The following is an 18819-nucleotide window of genomic DNA, read 5'->3' as shown; positions in this document are numbered from 1 at the left end:
TCACATAACAGCACAAGAGGACAGAAGAAGTCACCCACTGATAGTGCGCAGCAAAATTAAGCAGAAATAATATCCAGTCCACTATCTGATATGTGTTGAGGAAATTTGAAAGGATGTGAAGCTTGCACTGCATCCACGGGGTCTAAAATAGCCTTTCACCATATTGCACTCACAGGAGAGGAGAGGCACTTCATACGTATAAGAACAAAACGGATAAGATCGCTTCGGGCAGCGAATTAGGACCGAATTAGCCTCCTCTTCTCTCCCCCCGTGTTATTTCCGTGCAGCCGCTCATGGCATAGTAAACCAAATAATCCACTCGTTATCACAAAGCACATCATTATATGTTAATAGTCTATTCATGTTGACACACCATTAGGCATAGGGAATTTGGGTAATGTGCTATACCAACGTTTGCAGTTTCCTGTTTTTCTCAGGGGACGTATGCGAAAGGCAGTGAGAAAATGAGGAATGAGGAACAGAGCCGTACACGTAATGCCATTTTTTTAATGGAAGCTTGTTGTTGAGGCTTTGTTAGAAATGACTAATAACCTTCGTTATTCTGATTTGATGACGAAAGGTGAGTTGTGATATGACAGGACTACTACTAATGGAGCCATGTGATTCACCCTGTGAAAAGAGGACAAGTGCCAGAGAAGCAAAGAGACGGAAAGAGAGGGGAAAAAGGAAGGATCCAATGAGGGTAGGAAAAAGAGAGACCGAGTGGGGGAAAGGCAGAGCAAGAAAGAGAAATGGATTAAGTGTAAAATGAACCTCTAGAGGAGGAGATGTTCTTCTAGCTTTGATGCTGCCATTGAGGTCTGCTTCCTCTGACCTGGCAGACAGACATTTCCACACACTCCAGTTCAGTGCGCTGAGACCGGAGGCACCTTTGGCCCGCTTCTTCTCGAATTGCATAACTGAAGTGAAAATAATTCTGTATTAAAATCTAAATCCAGTTAAAGTTTAGTCCCTTTGATGAGGAGAGTAAGGTGGTTTTAAATGATATTTCACTTTGGCATGACTTTCTTTTGACTCATACCCTGTCTGTTTGAAGCAGTCAGTCGCCAGAATTAGCTTTTCTCTTCTAACGTGGAATTACTAAATCCCCCTGCTCGACAATCTCTGCTGCAATAAAATCAGGAATGTTAGATAGACTTGTCCCTGAAAAAACTCTTAACTATACTACACAGTATGAGTGATCCTCAGAGTGTTTTACATTTAAATACGATCATGCTGATGCTCTACTGTAGTTGTACTGTATGCATAATGATCGTATGGCAGCTGAGCACAACTGTGGGAGGCACTCCATCTTCAGGCTATCAATTCTCTCTTCCGCTCTCATGCAAACAGAACTGCACCATCTTCTTTTTTTCAGATAATAGTTGGATTATGCACAGACACTGTGGGTGGACAGAAAGCTTCTATCTCCAGCTGGCTGCATTCCTTTTTAGTGTTTCATCTCTCAAAAGACAGGATTATTACCCCTTAAAATCGTCTTAAAAGTTTCTCACACAACCAGGAGTTTTTTAATTTGTTTGACATAATTAGCATGTAAGTTAATTTGCCAGACATGTGTTGGCATGCAAATCCACAAATGGCAGGCGCTGAGGCTCATCCTTTTAACAAGTGCTTAAAGTATTTTTGATCATGTGGAAGAACATTTTTGCGCATCTTTGTTTTGTTTCCATATTACAACATATCTGACGTGAAATATTTTCCTAAGATCCTAAAATTAGAGCAGTTTCTTATCAGATAACCAAATGCTTCAGGGACCTATTCTCCTTGATATTAATTTGATTTCACACTTCATTCAGAGAGAGGGAGAGAGAGATATAAATAGAGGGAAACAGAGAGGGAGAAAATAGATAAAAATAGGATGACAGAGAGCAAGACAGAGGGACAGAGAGATAAACACAGGGGAAGAAAGGGGAGAGGAAAACTGAGACAGTGACAGTAGAAGAGAGACTCTGGGTGTGAAAGGTTGAAGTGCAGGCCAGCGTGAAAAAGTTCACTCACACTGAGATCTCTTAAGTCTGAGTCCTCACTAAAGCAACATCTTGTCAGCTTGGGCAATGTTTCATAAAAATGCATGTGACATTTTGTCATATCAAACAGAAAAGGACTCTAAAATGTATTCCAATGTTTTCTTCCATATGCTTCTTCGTTATCAACATCTTAACTTTTTTTGTTTTGCTCCCCACTAAAAAACATGTTGATGGTTAGCAGGAAATGAAAAGCAAAGTATAGTTTAGCTGGTAGGACAGTATTTTGTAGTAAAAAAAAAAAAAAAAAGAATGGTGAAAGATGAAAATTGAGGGGATCACCAAAATCGATGCAATTCCTATTGTGGGAAATATGAATGTAAAATTTCACTTAAAATCCAAACAGATCAATCTCATGGTGGCATTAGATGAAAAGTCAGAGGATCAGGAAAGACAATATGACAATATATCATAAGCTACACCACAAATGTGTCGTAAAGGATACATAGAAGATGTAGGGTTGTGAGGAAAATGTATATACTTTTTAGCCAAATGAGATTTCTGAGCTACATCTGCTCTCACACATAAAAATAAGTAGACACAGAGTTCAAATGAGACCATCAGCATCACCATAATGTTCATCATAATCATGTCTCTGACTCTCTTCAATATCACACTTCATTATCTACATATAAAAATCAAACTTCGCCTTCACACTTATGTGTATTGTAATCACAATGACATGTATTCGGTGAGTAGAATTGGAAATTGTGTGATGCCACCATCTGTTATCAAAACCTGTGCTGTTGATTGATAGGCTCAGATTCCTGTATACATGACAACAAGTGTGCTTCCATCAGCCTGTCTTTGGCGCATCTTTAATTTGTGCGTAAAAAGACCTGTTGGAAAATAAAGTTGGTGTGTTGGTAACAGCAAAATGCAACAACGTGCAAGGGAAACAGGCGTAAACAAACCACAAATAAATCATGATGTACATTAAGCTTGTGACCTGTGATGGATGAAAACATCAGATCTGTGTGGAGTGACGCTGCAACCTTCTTCAAATTAATACATGAAACAAACAAAAAATGTCATATTTGCATCTTGTTTTCTTCATGGTTTTCCACCTTTAGAGGTTTGACTGGTGCTCTTTTAATTATGTCATCTCACTCCTAATACATAGATTTGAAAGGCCCTCATTAGCCCACCTCTCCATGCATATCTAAATAAACTGTACAGTATGTTACATGACTGCATCAGTAATTCTGTAATTCCCTTGAGACAAGTGTTTTCCTCCAGCAATGTAGATACTATAAAGAATTTTCTCTATTACAACATAATTAATCAACTTAACTGTTGGCTATCAGGAACCAATTACCAGTAATAGTGACACACACACACAATGCCCAATCCACAGCACATACCAAAACCTCAAGACAGATGTCACCCCAAGGAACAACTTCATTTATTTTTTCCGCTGCTGGCTTTCCATGGTGACCTTTCTAAGCGGTAGGTGTGGAGCAGAGGGACCGAGTGGCAGGAACAGTGACTCACAGGGAGGTGTTTCTGCCTGCAGCTAAACTCATCGACATGCATGTTTTCAAGTCCCTGGACTCCAAAAGGTGCCTGTGTGTGTGCACATGTGTGCTTTGTGCCATGCATTCGTGGCTGGGTGTTTCTGTGTTTTTTGTTTTTTTTTTGGGCTATTTAGGTGTCAACAGTGTGTGTCCTGATGTCTCTGGGTAGTGTTGCGGCACTTGTGGTGCGTTAGCTTTATAGCGCTCCAGGCTACTGCACCAATTCTCCAGAGATTTCTGAAAGGTGGACGTGCACAGAGTAGTTTATTGTGTCCTCTTGGGAGGAAGAAAAAGAGAGGGAGGAGGGCGGATGTGAATGTTAGCAGGCTCAGAAAATGTGACGCATTGGATGATATGGATATTTACAGTGAGAAACTAATTTTAACACTAAACACTGAGCGTCGTTTTATGTGAGGGCGAGAGAGAGAGGGCATAATCATAACACTTTCCGTTAATAACTCTCAGTATTGAGTCCATTTTATTTTTCTAAAACATTTTATCTGCCCTTCCGTGTGATGTTTGCTCTCTGTGGCACGGATTTAATATGCTGCTTCACATTACAATCCTTCTGGAGCTGTAGATAAGAATATTCAAAAGGTGGCTGTTTCTTACATTTCCACAGTTTAGCAGAAAGCGTTCCAACAGAAGCCACACAGAAGCGTCAAAGGTCAAATTACACTGTTAACCTCAATTACCCCGTGCTTTACAACAGGGGCTAGAGGTCACAGGCAAAATGAGGCGTTTCATTTTAGAATAGCCAGAGGTGTTTTGGACAGATAGCATCTCTCCCTCTCTCTCTCCCCCTTTCTCTCTCTCTCTCTCTCTCTCTCTCTCTCTCTGTCTAATTCTGTCTTTCTCACATCATCACCTGACTGATTGAACAACAATACAATCAATCCTTCAGTTGATGTGTGTGTTGTGTTTACAAAGGGCTTGGAGCTAAGATGCTTCTCAGAAACAACAAATGACAAACCGCAAAGTGCCTTCTTGTTTCCAGTCATACCAATATAGGCTTTGTTTTGTTGCCATTTGTCTTGCTTGGTCATCTGAGAAAGATGAATAAAAAGAAAAAAACACAAAAAAAACCCACAAATGTATGCAAAGCTTGACATGAACTTATGAATAGGAGGTTCGCAGGGGTCACAGATCATCTTAAAATATAGCTGTAGCTAGGCATTTTATATACTTTTCCCAATGTAACAATATTTACTTGTATTATCCCTGTAAAATTACCAAATGATCAGTTGGTGCACAGATTCCAATTCACAATTCACTACCTGATTTGCACTTCTAGCTGTCAACAAGTGTTGCAAGCAAATTTAAGAGATTGCATATAAAGTCAATGCAAAGATATGAAAGGATGCACACAGAAGCTAACTTGCTCTAGGTGGTTCAAATTGAAGAAAGCATACATCCTCCAAAGGTTGAATGAATAATGTACACTATCCTAAAGCTTAGTGACACAACTACTAGCTCATGAATATAGAATGAATGTATGGAGTTCTTGGCAAGTTTAGAGGTCAGGTTGAGCCATTACGCCGACAGAGCACAGACACACTCCACAATCACAGGGTTGGTGAAAAGGTTGCTAGCCACCTACAATTAACATCTGTACAGGTGCTACACTGGCTGTTTGGGGCGAAAAGTACACACAGATTTGAGTTTGCTATGTGGAGTTCCCAAGGGATATTGTCTTCATCCAATTTTATTTAATGTATATGCTACTCTTGTTAAAACTACTGTTATGCAGATGATAGACAATTGTATTTAACATCTGGTCCGAGCCCTTTCATTGAAACTGATAAGCACCACACTGTCTCCAAGGCTCTGAAAACTTGATGTCACAAATGTATAAAGCTGGGTAACGAATACCTGTGATAAATAAATATCATTGATCTCGACAATATTAGTGTCCAAAATAACTGAGTGCTTGGTTCTTGTTTTATTCCAATCTGTGATTTCTGTTGTGGTTAGGCATCATCTCACTGCATCTTAAGAAAAGACAAGCTAATGCAAGCTAAGACAAGCTAAGCTAAAAACAGAAGAGGATGAAGAGAACATGGTCATCCCTCTGACAACACATGGACAAAACAGAAAACTGAAGAAGTTACAGAAATGCTAAAAGTTGTAATGTACACAACTGGTGGTAAGTGTCCCAGTTTGTATATCTTAAAAGGCCCTCCTGATTGACTGACCTACAGACTGATATGTGAATTATTTCTCAGTTTTGAAACACTATGGATACTATGTTCAACCATTCTATCAAAGAAGTGTTATGGTTTGTTGAATTGCAACATCGAGCCGGATCAGATTTGCCACCTCAGGCACACTGGTGTATCCTGTCGGTATATTGGTGCATACTGTCAGGATAATAAAAATTGAATTGAAAATCTGAATTTAACGGCTGCACTAAGATATGTTCAATGTTGCTGGGAAGCATTATCGACACTCAGGGCTAAAGACTTCTATCGAATGGGCAGTTACAGCTCCTTTATGCTCTTGTGGGGTTGGCTGATAGAACATGGAACAGCATCATAAAAAGAGCAGTAAAGGATGGCAAGCGGGGATTCTGTCACATTTACGAAGTTATTGATAAATGTCAGGGTTGTAAAAAGAATGTGATGAAATGCACACGTGCACATGCAACACATAAAATGATGCCTACACGTTTATACAACAACTCAAATGAGTTTGGGACAGCAAGGCGATGACCAAAAACTGGTTAAAGCCTGAAGCATTTTCTTGAAATGTGTACCAATTTAATCACAGTGAGCGATGTGCTAGGTAACTGTTCCTGTGTACACTGCATGTACCCAGTGTAAACTTTGGCACTCACTATGACTCATAATGACCTGAGCAGTGTTTTGAACAGAAGGGCATGTTGGTTGTACTTCTAATTCACACAGTCTTTACTTCAACAGTCTAGATTTAGAAATAGTGCAGAACATAGTTAAGTGGTTTTTAAGAACACCACCTTCATGGTGACAAAAGAACATGAACATTTTTTGTTTCTTAGTTAGATTCAGAACAATCACTTATTGTAAAACATCATTAATATGTTCAAAGATTCAGACAAGATTTAATCCCAAAGGTCTGTGTTAATACATCTGTTTCTTGAACTACTTACCTTAATGGGTTTATGAGCTATATCAGCTCTCACACAGAAGATTTTTTTTATTTCGTGCAGATTCCTCCTTCACTGAGTTGTTAGTTTTTACTTTATTTCGGTGTGTGCCTCACTGAAAATAGGTAGGTGCGAAAGGTGGTATTTTTCTGTGGTACAGAAAAAACAAAAACAAACATTACATTACACCTTTACATCCATAATTTGCCTAGTATTATTTTAATTGCGTCTTTAGTAAACTACAATTTGTGGAATTTTAACAAGCTAAAAAGTAATTTATGTATTTAGCTGTCAGTTTAGCATTGTCATTAGTAGGTACTTCTTTTTTATTGTGTATCTTAAAATCAAATAAATGAAGTTTGAGATTGAATTGGGTGCCTTGTGATATCTGAAAAAAAGAGAGGGTTTACATTGTGTTATTTTTGAGGCCCCACAACTTCTTTCTCCATCTACTATAACAAGTACGCCTGTGTATGAAGATGTGATGTGGCTTCAACTGTTGCCATTGATCAGTTCTCCCTGAGACACACAAAGATGCCATTTGAGCAGTGAAAGGTGGAATGATTGTGGTAGCATGAGTAAGAGGGTATTGACTGCTTTGGTGATCAATGACAGAAAAGTGTGATGAGAGGAAAGAAGGATTTAGCAGTTGCAGAGTGAGAGAACAGCCAGGGAAGCAGCACAATCAGCTCAGTAGAACATTTAACACCATTAGATTATTACAACATTGATAGCTATTTTCCAACGTTTGTGACATTATTTTTTCCGGTGGTAAAATGTCAACGCTATACAGCCATAAACATCTGATGGATATTGTACTTATCCTCATTAAAAACTTACTTACTTATTTACTTTCTACTGATAATACATACTGTGTATACATACAGCTTCAGATGAGACAATCCTTAACCACAGATAGAGAGACTCAGGCTCAGAGTAATAAACACTGTCCCTCCGGAGCCTAACAGAGCTGGTGTCCCATCTAACCAGTGACCCATTCAACCAGTCAACATTACTTGAGCAAAATTGGAAAAAATGTCATTGGCTGGTCCCTGAGTGGAGACCTATTAACACCAAATGTGTGCATGAATATGTGTTGATGCAGGTTGGTGGGGGTGAATGTATGAATGTGAGCTGGTGCGTGCATATATGTGTGGTGGGTGCATAATTAAATTGTCGTTTCTGTTTGCTTGTTTGGCTCTTGTGTGTAAATTTATATACAGTATATGCTTGTATTTGTATTTGTGTGTGTGTGTGGGTGTGTTTGTGTGCGTGCGTGTGTGTGTGCCTTACAAACGACACCTGCACTGCAGAAGAAGAGTTTTCCAAGGTCAGGGATAAATCAACAGAAATTACACAGCTGCCAAAACCTATTACCGCAGAACCGTGCAACACAGGGCCTACCCAATGGGCATAGACCACTCATTGAGTGTACTAAGCAAACACACATCATGAATCAGTGTGTGAGTGTGTGTGTCTAAACTCAGTACACAAATAAACAAATCAACACACAGTCTAAAGCGAATATATTCATAATCACACACTAGAACACAGAGGCACATTAATGCATTTCATGTCTGTCCTCATCATTTGTGAAATCATATTTTCTTCATGCTGCACAGTATTTATTGTGTAACCTTGCCTGGGGATCAGCAGGCAAACTCAGCGTCCTCTTTTGAATCTCTTCATAAACTCACTTTATCTTTGGCTTTTCCAACCTGTTCTCATTCCTAAGTCACGTTAACCTGGGACGAGTTTTACCCATCTATCCACTCCAGTCTCCTCCACCTGACTGTGTTACTCGGCTTCGCCTGACTTCCTCTGACCACCAAATATTTTACATTGGAGTTAAAAGCCAGGTGCGTCTAACACAGATGACGCCAAGGGGCTTTTTTCTTAACTAATTGTAATTATTGTAATTATTTTATCTATTTTAATGTCTTCTGTTTTGATTTTATTTTCTTTCATTTCATTTTGTTGTAAATTAGCTTTATTTTGAAAGAACAGAAACATAAAATACAAAAGAGATTTCACCCGCTGACTGTAACGACCAACCAAGACTCGTGTTGATGGATTATGAAAACCTTAAAGTAGTTAATAATATTACATTTACTGAAGCGAATCACTTCCAGGCATTTAAAAAGATGCTCAGTCCCCCAAGCCATGCATCCTCACACAGAGCTGACTTTAACCTTTCACAGCAGTCACTTAGCCATTTCACGGTCATTTATCTATGCTGGCTGCACACAGGTAGGAAATCAAGGCCTGTCTGGCTTTTGTAACAGGTATCCATATCAAGCTATGAAATTGTGTGGACAGGGACAAAGCAGCCAACGCTTAAAAAGTAAAGAGATAAGGATAATGAAAACATGATATTTCAACCAATTTTATTTTTGGTACTCAAGACTTATGTAGATAAAGCAATATTTCAAAACAAGAAGTAACCAGATCCTGCGATCTGGTGAAATGAATTCATCTGATGAAGTGCCGTAGCTCTGCCGAAACTTGAGGCTTGAAATGTAAGTAAGACAAAATTACAGAATGAGGTACAGCTGAATCAGGTCACTGGATCCCCCGTTTGTTAGCTAATAAACACTTCTCGACTGCATTAAAGATGCTGGTAATGATGATGATAGATGGTGGTAACGCTGAGTCTTTCAGGCTACACTTCATTTGCTGCCAACTGAAGAGGACAGGGAGGGCGATGGAGAGAAAGAAAGATGCCTGGATTGTCCTCAGGCGTCTTCTCCTTTGACCCATGAACTGAGAACTCAAAGAAGGTGCCGAGTCGGGTCCCATTTGATATCCTTACCCCTGCCACAGTCTCTCTTTTTCTCTCTCTTTCTCCCTCTTACTGTGTCGTTCACTCTCTCCCCCCCACATACACTCACATACATAACTCTAATGTGTGCAGCACTGTCATTATACAGAGAAAGTGTTGACATGTGGGTCAAGGTTCACCATGCAGTGTAATAGCTTTTTCATTGACTGTTTATAATGTCAGTGGAAATGAATGTGTCATTTAGGGAACAAATTTAGGCAGCACAGGAGAAGTAGAGAGAGAGAGAGAGAGAGAGAGAGAGAGGTGTAATTATTTAAATGAATCTAGTACATTATATGTATTTTAAATGGTTGGAAGCTCGATGTACGTCAACAATGTGCATTTATTATTACTCTTTGAAAATACAGCAGACCATGCGGTGCCTTTTCACGACAATAAAGCTAAATGACATAAATGTAGAGTGTAGACATGGAGCAACGTTCGACTTTTCTCTTTTTGTTTCTTTCCACAATGTTACGCAAATATGACTTTCATCTTGTGTCATTATGGGACACCAGGAAAGATTATGGGGGAGATTCAAGTCTTTCACGAGGGCCTCATATATGCGAATGAAGAGATATGGCAGAAACTTTTGAAGTGAAGATAAGGTTCACCAAGGATGCCGACATTCTCCCAAAGCCAGTCGGCAGAAGATCAGAAAAGCCCTCAGTGCCGGTCTTTACCATTATTTCAATGGGGAATACTCTCCAGTTCTGATACAACAGATGCAAAGCAGCATCTCCGCTGACCTCTTGACGAGCCGCCATTGATGTTTTCAAACAAACCGTTGCTCCTCGTGTTGGATGTCACATCTAAATCACAACAGTAGCGGTAGTTATAGGATTCTGATTGGCTGAGCAACCCCTGTGGTTCAGCCACAAGTGCATAAATTGAAGCCTCGCATGATGGATTCGCAAGATCACGTGATCCTGTGAGTACAGCTACCTGGTAAGGTAAGTTCTGGTCACGTTCCTAGAAAAACTTTAGACCTTCACTTAGCTCATGATTTTGACGTAGTATTGCTGCAGTACGAGACCAAGCACATGGGTCACAGGATCTGATATGGCCGTGTTGGTGTTGTTCCTGGAACATCATAATTAATGTTGCTTCAGGGCCATCATTGCAACTGACCAGTGACATTTTTGTAAGATCACGAAGACGAAGACATGCAAAACACAGATATGAGGGAGTAATCCTTTGTAACCCACATGGGTCACTGTCTCCATAGTCGGGCTGCCAGGTCTTCTATTAAGACTCCAAGACTAAGGAGATGAGAATTGCTCTGCAGCAGAAGAAGACATTACCAGTGGAGGAGATGGAACAGGTCACTACCCTCATCTACTTTAGTAAACCTTATAAATTGCCTGGACAGACAAGGTGCAGAAAAGCAAATATCTCTACATGGACTAAGCAGAAATTCTTGTAGTTGTCAGAGACCCCGCGATTAACATAGAAGGTCATTGACGATCCTCAGCCACATCAGCTCAAGTACGGTAAATATTTTACCTGAGACTGAATGATCTAGAAAGAACACCTACAAAAACGTTAGAGTTTTCGGTTTCCTCACGTTTCACGAGGAATGTTTGATTTTAACATGTTTCATGGTGGCACTTTAAATATTTTTAGTGTGATATCTATTTTGACATTTCCTGTAATCTGCTGGTTTTGGACCGCTCTTCTATTTGACCCAGTTGTTTAATGTATTGTATTAATTTCATGTTGCGGACATACAGAAAGGCTCTGATAACATCATATAATCACTCCCTTTTAAAGTCCACTTTTTAAAATGCTTTAAATTTCTCTTATTGAGAGAAAATGGCCACGTTCCACTGTGTACCTCTTCATTTTCTGAGGATTTCAAAATGAAAAAAACACAATTGACCGAATGTGTTTTTAGGCATGTTAATTAGAAAAAAATACATTATTTACAGACTGAATCCTGTATTACGGAAGCCCTAAAGGGCCATGCATTCATACATTTTATTTCCTCTGTTTTCCCGTGACAATGAGTTAATTTCATTTGTTTTCTCGAGATCTCGAGTTATTATCTCGAAATAACAACTGCGAGATCTCATCATAACAACTTCGAGATCTCATCATTAACTACATAGCTGACCAGCTATGTAGTTAATAATGAGATCTCGAATTAATTATATCGTTATCTCAGGAAAACAAAGTTTCGTTATCTCGAGATCTTGAGAAAATTATCTCGTTATCTCGGGAAAACGGCAGTTGTTATTTCGAGATAATAACTCGAGATCTCGAGAAAACAAATGAAATTAACTCGTTATCACGGGAAAACGGAGGAAATAAAATGTATGAATGCATGGCCCTTTAGGGCTTCCGTACTGTATCCTTCATTGACAAGTATGACAAATTAAATAATTTTCCCCAAGTGGATATTATATATACATTCATTTGATATTTTGCGTGAAAACAACAGCAGTTGAAACCAGGTGTTCTCATCAGCTGGTATTTTGAGCAGTGTCTGACGATGTCATACAAAAGGACAATGAACACTGTTACCCCTTTTGACCTCTGAGCTTCCTGTCCAGCCTCTCGCACCAGGTACAGAAACCATTTTCTCTGTGTAGCCTCCTTTCATTACACACCAGATTACTCTCACTCATGCCCCTCCCTTCTCCATTTCCTTTTCCCATCCTTCGCTTTCCTCTCATTTTTGTCGTTTTGGTTCACCAGTATATTTCCCACTATTGGGCGTCCATTTTTCATCCATTCCACTCGATCTCTCTCTTTTCTTTTGTTCCCCGTGATAAGCATGATTCCAACTGATATGCATGTGCAAAGACATGCTCATGATGACACCAAGCTATTTTATTTTCTCTTCAGGGGAGAGAAGGTTGTCAGCATCAAGCGTGCAAGGATGAAATTTACCTGGTATCACACGATGCTACGTCAGGCACCGTGAGCATGCAAACCATTAATTTAGCGATAATCACACAGAGGCACAAATGCTGCTTGAATACACAAATATATTGCTGTGAGGAGAAAATGCATTGCACACACACAGAAATACATGCACGCTTGTTCACACACCCAAAACACATGCAGTGTGTGCTGCACATGCACGAGTAACAGAAACATACCGGTGCACTGTAGTATTTTCACCTGGCGTTGAGGCTTGTTCAGTCATGGTAGTTTGGAATTTGCTGCCCCCTGCTGAAATTAAAAGAATCACTTCAGCCTCGTGTCACACCAGCAGGAGATCAAAAGGGAACAAAAAGTGATTACATTTAGTGTGGAAGTCGAGTCTTTTTGAAGCAGCGAAGCAAAAACACGACCTCTGGCTGATTTAAGGCTCCGAGCCAAAGTTTAATAAAAGCTGTATGCAGTATATATGGGATGTTCTGATGTGTTGCTGCACGTTTGAGGCTATTCTTAATCACATGGGGACACTTTTTTGATTCAGTTTTCACACAAAAATGTCTCACAATGGTCTTTTAATGGTCTCAGTCGTTCGTTGACCCTTTATTAGAATTTTCTGCTGCATTGGCAAGCCTCGAAATGAGTTTTCAATCACTCCCTTTTGGTTGGGATAAAGCAAAGCCGAAGAATCTTACTCATCTATAATAATTTGGCTACATCCTCATCTTCATGTGCACGATGTGTCAACGAAAACTTCCGAACACAAACTTATTTCCACTCTTGTTCAAGGCTCTCTGTCCCTTCCAATCTGTTTCTGCTCTCCCTTCCGTCTTTTTGTTTGGCCCCATGACCCATCTGTCTTCTCAGTTTGCTCTCTGCCTTTCAGTTAAGTATTTCCTTCCTTCTCAAAATCATTTGGCTGCTCCTCTGTCCTGCCTCTGGGCGCTTATCAGCAGCGCAAGATAACATTTGCATTCGATTAAAGCCAAGCACAACACACACATACTCTTAAAGCCATCAGCATAGACTTGTAGTAGTACCTGTATCAAGGCAGAAGGTTTGTTTTATTGGTCAGACTTGGCACAAATGTCAGGAACTAATACATTAACATTTGCCAAGAAAACTAAACTGAATTGACTTTAATGGCATCTTTAATTGCCGCAGGAGCATGAATAAACTGCCTGAGCTTGAGTCTTTCATCATTCAATTTTCCCAGAAGATGAACATCAAACAACAGAGAAGAAATCTACAGCGCTGTAAAGCACCAAACAAGATTTGGTGTAATATTGACTGTATCATCTATGCATCTACAGTGAAAATGATTTTCCTGCATATTTATTTCCTTTTCTTGCTCCCTATCAAAAGATCAGGATAAAAATCTAGGTTGCTATGATCTTTAGGCGAGGCTGACTTTTGGCCATGGTGCGTTGTGTTTCTATCTTGGCTCTGTCCTGAAGCGCTGCCCCAGAACACTGTGCGTGAGTCAACTAATCTGTTATGCCTTCTCCATAACTGCAGGGAGGAACGCTGCTTCTCTCTTTCCTCTCTCACTGACTGTTCTTCTATCTGCTGTCTCGTATTTTCTCATCTGTCATACGGCATCTGCATCAGTCTGTCTCTCCGTCACTTTTGCAAATTTTTTGGTCTATGTTAGGCTGCCTGTTTGTGCTCTGTGCACTGAATAATTGTTGCCGTGTTGATACATTGGAATGTGTTTGTTTGCTCGTCTTTCGTTTTGTTTGCCTCCCTGTCACCTGTGTTGGTCTAACTGCCAAGTTGCTGCACGGGATTGTTCCTCTTCATGCTTTTGTCACTGGCTGAATGGTTGCGGTCTGTTTGTCTTTTTGTACACTTTAACGAGTTGAACTTGAACGTGTTTATCAATGTTTTTGATATTAACGTGAAAACAAATGAATCTGTGGAATGTGACATACCAAAATCATTGAGAATTATCATTCTTTTTAGCCTCTTTTATCTAATTATTTTTGGATTTATCATCAAATGTATCATTCCACTCAATCGCCAGAATAAATGTTACGTTATGTTACCTTTCTGCAAAACCACAGATAAGAAAGATTTACGTTTATGTTTTACCTCTACGTTTCTTTAGGTACAATTTTTTAGACACGAAGCCCACTTGGTTAGGGTTAGGAAAAGATTATGTTTTGGCTTAAAATAACTGTTTCACCACAAACACAGCTGGAGATGGCCCAACTATCCGTGAAAAAATGCGATTATGGTCACTGCAAACACAGCTGGAGAAGGCACGAAATCGTGGAAAAACATCAGGTTTTTCTCCCAAGTTCTCACCAAAAATATCCAGTGCTGTCACGCTGACAAATGCTGAAACACAGACTCAAACTGCGGTCACCTGTTTGGCAGCCTCGTCGTCTGTAACTACACCATCGTCCCTTCTACCTCCCGATGTAAAAGGCGGGTCATAAACTTGTATCGTGAACATGATATGGCTCGTTTTGTGGAAATGTCAATATGGTACGTGGGCTATGACGCGTACAAACTTGGACTTATGTGGTTTGCAGAAATGTTAACTGCTAACATTATATCCTGGCAGCCAGGCTGTTACGTTGCACTGCAAAATGGCAGACAAAGTTAGCAACTAGCTGAAAATCAAAGTCGAACACCAACCAAACATAAGACACCCACAACATATTAAAAGTAGAGTAAACATTGGACTTCCCCTCTTAAGACACTGTTGACACATTATTGACAACTTGACTTGAGAAAGGATGTATATAATTAAAAAAAAACAACATATTTTATGTAATAAACAAAACACATTTAACTGCTAGTTTTTATTTCTGCCTTATTTCTGCCCAGAAATACTATTCGAAGTATGTTGTATGTTCGGCCTTTCTTTCACTCTCTTGCAAAACAAATGCTGCCTTGGCCAGATGAAGACCTTTACTGCAGGAGGCAGTGGTGCCACCAGAATCAAAGCAAAATGGATGTTCCTTGTTGCAGCTTTAAAGATTAGATGAAATGGTTTGGCATTTCTCTAATATGTCTATTTTCTGCCTGGTCTACTGTAACGGTGGATCTGTAGCTTCCAGGAAAACTTCCATTTAATGCTGACTATCTGCCACCTGCCTTCTTTCCTATCAATCATCAGAAGAACTGTAATAAAACAACCCTGTCTAGGGAAATTTTATTCATAATGTACACAGTATGTGCCTGTCAGCCAACAGCAGTGCTTTAGATAAAGGTTTTAGATTAAGGCTTATCTCCGGGAAGAAAAAAAGACAAGTCATTTTACAGCATTTGAGAGAGAATGATTTCCCCGCTGGCAGCCATTTAACCTTCACATTACTCTCTGGAAGGGTTTTTGCTTGGCTGAGGAGTCCAGAAACTTTTGCAGCTCATGAAGTGCTCCCAGAACTTTTTTCGTGCAGCAGCAACGTGACACAACAACAAAAGAAGATTTACTTCACACCATCTACCGGATCAAGTCAAGATGTCACCTCCAAATCAGAGAAAGTAAAGCTGATTTCTGAAGTGTGACAGTTGGCTGTATGCACATGACTGCACACACACACACAAACACACACACACACACACACACACACACCCAGAGGCCTACAGACACACTGGAATGGGATTTCATCAAATCTGGACAACAGTGATGCAGAGGTTCCTCAAACAAACCATCTAATAGGATGATCGAAAGACAACACAGATGTTGTTTGAAGACATTTCGCTTTTATTTGATAGTGTGAGAGTAGAGATACAAAAATGAATGAGAGAGAAAGATAGAGAAAGGGAACCAAACCAAGACACTGTCAAAAATATTTTCATTTTGTCAGCACTACACAGTACTGCAAATCCATTTTAAGGCCATTATTTAAGGTAGCAGAAATAATATATATTTCTATCAGACAATTCTCTGCATGTCGCAACATCTACATTTAGTTTCTAAACTAACATTAGCTACTGTTAATGGACAACTTTTCCTTTGAAACCTCTTCAAGACGTTAGTGTAAATGCTGCTATGGCACCAGCTGCTGTATATCAGAACAAGGGATGTGCAAGTACACCATTATCTGTGAATGAATCTGTTCAACCAACAAAATGATCTGTTTCCGTATCCGTACTCAGAATGGGTGGGGCTTAAACCGGAAGTTGATTATTTACGCCTGACATCGATTGATCATAAACTGCTATATATAAGAAAAACATTTCAAAATGTAGCTTCAGATTAATGTTATTAAGAAACAGTAATTATTTACAGAACAAGTTTTTATAAACTTTTAAGAATAAACCTTGTTTCAACATCTGTAAGCGTGACACCATTTATGTTTTAAAGGAGACCTCAGGACAAAAACTGGATATCTTAGATGGGAAGTCACAACATTTCCTGATACTTCTACACAAACTAAACACAATGTTATTCATGTGGTGTGCGTGCATGCACTTAGACCCCTAGACTATGTAAAAGTTTAATATTGTGTAAAAATACAATATGTAAGATAGCAGTCTGGCCTACCAGCTCAGTAGCGTCAGTATTTGACTACTTTAATGTGTAGGCTAATATCAAACTACTATCCTTATGAGCTATAGTGAGAGAAAAGTAACAGGCTAGCCATATAATCTTGTTTTGCAATATTCATGTACATAAAACTTTATTTGAATTGTTAGTGTTATTTTCTGATATTTTTCTGCTTCATATCATCTTACTGTTTGTGTCTGTGAATGATCCAGTCACTGTATCAGACTTGCTTACAGTAAATGGCATCTTATCTTATCTGATGCTATCATTTTGTCTGTAAAGCCTTATCACAAATAGAGGCACTGAAACCATTTCAAAGGACTTTAGAAGGAAATGTCAGTATCAAAGAGAGTTATTTCCTTTTTCGGGATAACTGCGGCTCTAAATTGTGAGATTGAGTTCAATAAAAAGACCAGAGTCTACTCTCCACTTTCCTTTATAATATTTATTCTTAAAAATGAGTAAGCAGACAGTTCATGTGTCCTGTGGATACCAAAATGTGTGTAGAACAGTACAGAACAGTAAAACACCTTTCATTATATTTCTATAACAAGATCTTTTGAGCGGCATATCAAAAGTCAAAACAAAGGACGTTTTCTTTTTTAATACAGCAATTCTTTTTAAAACATCTTTCATCTCAAGAAATAGACCACAGGTTTCTAGAAAGAGATGTAAAAATATACATCGACATGTTCAGTGTTAAACAGCAGGCTATAATTTCTGATACACACGACTATTAGCTTTGCACAAACATCAGTGAGGAAGGTGATAATGTCATAATGCAACCACACCAGAGGGACCAATCACATGTTTAAGAGGATGTCACAGCTTAGACAGGAGGGGCTTCAGTCACTAATCACTTCCTCGATTTCCCTCATTACTTACTCGATCACACACTTCCTCAGCTCATCAACTCCCTATTTCTTCCCCTGCTTTCTTTGCCTCCTCCTGAAAAACTGTAAAGAGAGAAACTTGAGTTTTCATCCCCTCAGATGCATTCCTCTGATTGCATTTTCATCAGGAAACAAGGACAGAGGGAAGAAAGGAAGGGGAAGTGAGAAAGGCGGACAAAGCAAGGAAGGGAGGTAGGAAAACCGATTGGATTCGAGGCTGTAATGGACTGAGATTGATCTGAACAATGAGACCAGCTCATTGACTCTCGCCACAATTAAATGGATGACAGGCACAGGCTGTGCTTTCACCTCTGCACTGGCTCAGACAGCAAAATAAAAAGAAAGGTTTAACGCTTTACAATGTCAGAAGAACAGGTCATAGAAACACTAATCAATTGCAAGACTATAATAGCAGGATGCATAGGTCCGCGGCGAAACACGAAGCATTCAGCAGCATCACAGTTTCATACAAGGCCCCGTGTCATTGCTCAAGCCCTCCGCATGATGAGGAGAAAGACAGAAGTGGAAAAAAGAAATTGACAGAAGCGGACAAGCAGAGGTTGAAGATGAGGAGGGAGGACAGCGGAAGAAAAGAGAGAAGGGGACGAGAGGAAAAGAGTGAAAAGAATGGGGGATAAGAAGACAGATGAGTTTTGAAATGCTCATCTGATGGGCGTCCATCTTCTCCTCTACAGCCAGAGCAGGAAATAAAAATGCAGGGGTGGAAGCACGTCTGTGTGTCACTCTGTGTTAGGCTCAGCATAATTACTGTGAAATGACAGATACCCACGACTTATAGGAGGGCAGCTGGAGGAGAGAGAGGGAGAGAGAGAGGTGTGCTTTTAGACTCAGCCAGCGAGTCACTTACTGCTTTTTGTAGCCATTTGTAGCCGAAACCTAGTGATGGAAAATAAAAATATCCAAAATGGAGGGCCTTAACATAGTGTTTAAACTCCGGATTTACATGCCCTTCAGTGCAACCTGCCGAGCAGAGACGTCTATCTAGTAAAAGCGGTGCCATGGAAATCA

This window comes from Pagrus major, chromosome 6, assembly GCF_040436345.1.
Source record: "Pagrus major chromosome 6, Pma_NU_1.0".
Classification (NCBI taxonomy): Eukaryota; Metazoa; Chordata; class Actinopteri; order Spariformes; family Sparidae; genus Pagrus; species Pagrus major.
This window is presented reverse-complemented; position numbering follows the sequence as displayed.